The sequence below is a fragment of the Chroicocephalus ridibundus genome, chromosome Z, assembly GCF_963924245.1.
Source record: "Chroicocephalus ridibundus chromosome Z, bChrRid1.1, whole genome shotgun sequence".
Lineage (NCBI taxonomy): Eukaryota > Metazoa > Chordata > Aves > Charadriiformes > Laridae > Chroicocephalus > Chroicocephalus ridibundus.
In genome coordinates, this window is record NC_086316.1 from 13,938,370 (window position 1) to 13,943,523 (window position 5,154).

The following is a 5,154-nucleotide window of genomic DNA, read 5'->3' on the forward strand; positions in this document are numbered from 1 at the left end:
AGGCGCGAAAGCGAGGTGGAGCTTCTGAAGGGAAGGAAGGAAAAGGAAGGAAGGGGGAAAGGAAGGAAAGGGAAGGGAGGGAGGACGGGAGGACGGACAGACAGACGGACGGACAGACAGACAGACAGACAGACAGAAGCCGCCCCAGCTGCAGGTAGGTGGGGAAAGGGTGTTGTGCCACGTACATCATTATATGGAGGGGTTTCTAAGCTTAAAATAGGAACTTTAATAATGGCAGAATTAGGCTAGTATCCAAACATAACCTTGTGCAAAACAGTGAAGATGCTCTGGTTTAAGCTTCATTTAGTTTTACAGGTATGTGGTAAGCACCTGCTTCTTCTGCAGTCCAGTCTTGATGAAAATCACTATAGTTGCTTACATGTAAGAGGCATTTATTTATTTACAGCCTAAAAAGGGAAAAATAACCCCTCTGATGTAACAACACATCTCTAGTCCAGCAAGTTCACTCACTCGCACTGTACCCTGAGGAGTCGTGTCTTAGGCAGCTTGAACCGGCCCCTACAGGAGGTATTAACAGGGCACAACAGACCTGAAGTGTCATTTTTTTGGGGTCCTACCCTCCCAATTTAACCACAACAATCACCCTTCTCAAAATGCCTTTAATGTCAGGCAATCAAATAGCTCCACATTGACAAATGTAGTCTTCGGCCAGCTAAAATTTGCCTTTTAGATTACTTTTATTAATGATTTTTAAAGCAAACAGTGAAAGTAAAATGACTTACGTCTGTGTTTTGGACTAGTTTTAGCTTCTGAGAAGCAGAGCTCCAATAAAAGTAAATAGCTAAACAAAATTTATGTGATTTATAATTTGTAACAGTATACAAGAGCTTGGGGAAACGGTGGAATTAAACTCGAGTTTTAAAAGTTGCTGGTATTTAATTTGAATTTAAAGATTAGGCATCAATCTGGAATTGTCTCTTGTCTAAATCTATACAGTTTATAAAAAAAACAATGTGCATTTACATTCAAAGAGTGAAGATAAATGGATGTAAACTGCTTCTCATGTAGTTATAGTCACTAAGCTCTATGGTAAGAAAAGTGCATTGGTTAGATAAGTAGTGGTATAGGAAGAGTGGGCTTCAGGGATCGGGCAAGTAGGGTTTATCTTTGTTTTGTTACTGGATTGTCATGTAGCCCTGCATAAGACACTTGGTATTGCTGCATCAATTTTCCCATTAGAAACTCCTTTCGGAGTTCTACATTTAAAAGCAAATTGCCATGTTATATGCAAAGAAATATTAGCATGAATTACAAATCCTTTCTTTTTTCTTGAAGTAATAAACCAGTCTGTAACAGAGTGAAATTTCTGCCTGTTGTAGCAATACTGGTTGTTGTCTTTATTTTTTTTTCCTTCAGTTTTTCGTACTTTCTTCAGGCAGAGGACACAGTAACAATCCCATTGCATACGATTTGAAGAGATTAACAATGTTTCTGCAGGTGCCTTTTGTGGGCACATCAGAGAAGTGGTGACAGGCTGCAGAGTAAGCTGATTTTTTTCCTCTCACAGAGAATACATCTGGCTATGAAACCTAATGCTGCACATCTGCAAAGATATTAATTAACGTGGAACACAGAGAAGATGAAAATGAGCTCAGGCTCTCAGCTCAAGCAAAAACACATTTCAGTTTTTTTATTTATGTTTTTGGTACGGCATCCTGAATCATCATTATGCCTGGTGTCATGCTTATGTACGTAGGCAAAAAGGGAAAGGGATGAAACAAAATCCAGTGAAATTCAGCTGCTCAGCCTGGTGGAGAAAGGCCATGGAAGCACAAGGTATTACTTAGCTACCCTGCTGCACTGAAACCATGCATGCACTCAGGCCAGTACAGGTTTGCACACTGCAGAAAACGAATCTTGAAGAAAGCTAATTTCACAGTAATAAAATTAATATTTTCTAGCCAGATCAGATTGCGCAAAATTAATACACAAGGTAAAAGAGAGCCAATGGGAGAGGTTAATTGGGGTCACAAGAAGCAGGAACGTGCTTGGTGGTGGTGCAGAAATCCTTGCTGGGATTACGCATTATGCACATATAAGCAATGGATTTAGCTCTAGAAAAAACAAAGCTTGCAATCCCCTATCCCCAGTTATTCATTCCTGCACTGGGACTTTCCACAGTATCTGTGGTTGATGGCTTAAGGCTGTAGTTTCACATCTGTGTTAAAACCACTGAAGTATGCTCCCACTGTCACTGTCATGTTTTAGGAGTCTCTTGTTAGTAGTTCTAACTTGATCTTAGAAGCACTGGCTTTAGTAAGTGCTAGTACCCATGCAAATTTGAGCTTGACCTGTGAATATAAATTATTTTCACACAACTTCTAGTATAGATGCTAGCCTGCATCCCACCAGTTGTTTGTATCTGAGTGGTGCTGTCCTAGGCTGCTGTTATTATCATGCTAATACTTCACAGATCACTAAATGCACAGATATGGCAGTTTAGGGACCCATTAATTACTGTGACAGAAGGCAGCCTGCAATTCTAGAGCCACTCAGTGGAAGTTAACAATTTTCAAATGGAAGTTAAGGAACCAGAATTTGAGAGCGCTGAGGTATTTTATCCCAAGAGGTCTCCCATGGTTTTACTTTTTTTCCCTGATCCTGGTACACATGGAAAGGGTGATTTGGTCTTTTAAAGAGAAGTATTATATCTGTTCAAACCCACATGACAATAGTAAAATTACAACAAAAGATCTATGTAAATGGATGGTAGGAGGCAGAATATACATGGCTAAAGACCTTTCAGACAATAGCTGCTTTGGAGCTCAGGGAACACCGGGCTTCCTCTGACTGGACAGATGCCCCTAAGTTTTACACTTAGCAGTTCAGCTAAGTACAGGTTGGATAGACAAACTGTGGATTTAGGCAGTAAAAATAATTAACTCTTACTTGACTCCTGACATCCCACTGCCAGTTCCCCTTAAGCTGCCACAAATCTAAAAAGTATAAAATAAATTCAGTGTCTTTTAAAGATGCCTAGCATTGATTAGGAGTACTTATAATAAAAAATTCCAAAGATGATACTGTTTTATTTATGATGGAACAGTGATCATGCGAGCTCCAAGGTTTTTGTTGAATCCAAAGTTGCTTTCCAAACACAGCAAAACAGGATCTGCTATAGTAAGCACCAGAGCAGTTTTTTATTGGCAAAATGGCAGGAATTCAGAGTCGACACCATATTGCTGCAGCATCAATTAGAAATAAATAAATTAAAAACTCAAGGAGAATCCAGCACTGAGGTATACCCAGCTTTTTGTTTTGTTCTAACACCACTGAAGGAGAATACTGTTTCAACAAGATAATAAATTTGAGCAAACATACAGCAAACCATGCTGAGTTCAGCTGGAGTGTGGAGGTAGACATGTCGCTTTCAATAAATAACAGATAATGTCCTGTGATTTGTATACCTCTCAGATGTACTTTGTAAAACCAAGTTTCTCATAGCAGTAAGAGTTAGCTTAGGCTGGTTTCCATGGTCCAGGTTGCTATGCTGGATGTATTTGTCCAACGTCTTTCTAAGACTCAAAGGCATTATTCAGGTGCAGTTACACAGCTGACTTAAGTCAAATCTAAATTCACACAGCTGTTGAAAGCAGCTGGTCTGGTCTAGTCTCTCTTCCCAGCCTCGGGTGAGTGGTCCTACTTTCCTTTTCCTGCTTGTATTACTGTTTGTGTGAGAACACAAGCTAGCTGTACAATAGATCAGGCTCATCTATCTGAAAATCAATTTCCTTTTTGTATGTAGGCAAGCAGGCAAATATAACTTTGGGAATAATGTACAGAAGCAAGCATATATCATTATGTCATATTAAGCGGTATAACAGTAAAACAAAATTGGTCGTAACCTGAGATCATGATTTAAAATAGGAGATGTATATGTTGGGAAATTTTCAAATCTGAAGGATGCTGGGAAAACTTCAACAGAAAGCTTTCTTCAGTATATGTTAAAAAGGAAAAGGAAAAAACTTGATCTTAGAAGCACTGGCTTTAGTAAGTGCTAGTACCCATGCAAATTTGAGCTTGACCTGTGAATATAAACTATTTTCATACAACTTCTTGTATAGATACTAGACCGCATCCCACCAGTTGTTTGTATCTGAGTGGTGCTGTCCTAGGCTGCTGTTATTATCATGCTAATACTTCACAGATCACTAAATGCACAGACATGGCAGTTTAGGGACCAGGTTAAAAAGGAAAAAGACAGGAGAAACTGTAGCAGCACTTCTTGTTAGGACCATTACATAAACCACTTCTTCCTCAATTTCACTTCTTCTGTTGAGTTTTACTTCTGTTGTTGGGGAAGACTCTGAGAAGTATTGATGAAAATCTATGGAAACATACTGTTTTTAAAAGCTGTAGATGGCCCCTGCAGTTTGCCATGGCCATGCTAGCTGATGGCAATCAAGACATCTTAAAGGAGTTTCAAGCAGAGGAAATCTGGTCCTTTCCTTCAAGGCTTATGAAAATGGCCCAGCTTATTAGGACAGGCAGGTTTGGGAAATTTTTAAAATCTGTTGCATGAGTGCATTAGCCTTTATCTGTTAATGGGCAGAAGAGTGTGAAGTCCTCTCATGGACCTTCCAGCTGCCGTGAAAGGCACTCTTTGGACAGCAAAACAGACTAGGTACCTGCCATCACCAAGCAGGCTCTGCTAGGGTTTATATTCCCTTCACGGTTGGGTACATCTGAACAGGATTAGTTAGGATGTGTGATGTTTGATGGACACTTCAGTACCTTACTGTTTGTTCACATACTAGTACTTTAATTCATTGGAGAAGAGACATCAAGAAAGAAAGCAAAGACAATTCGTAATCCTTTTTCCTTTTTTTTTTTTTTGAAGTTCAAAGATTTTCATACTAAAACTGAAACCAGAGACTTTAGTTTCTTCAAGGTTTGAACCTAAACCAACATATTTTGCAGTACCTTGCCCAGCTGTTTTCATAGATACACAGCATTTTCATGAGCCCTGACATAAAAACTTTTGAGACATGCTATTTCTGTACTTGAATGTCTTTTGTCTTCCACTTTTAACACAGTATTAAAGTACACACTTTTAAAAAACACTGATTTTCTACCTCATTATTTCCAATGCCGTTTCCTCTTGAAAAAAAGGTCACTGTTTTTAAAGGCATC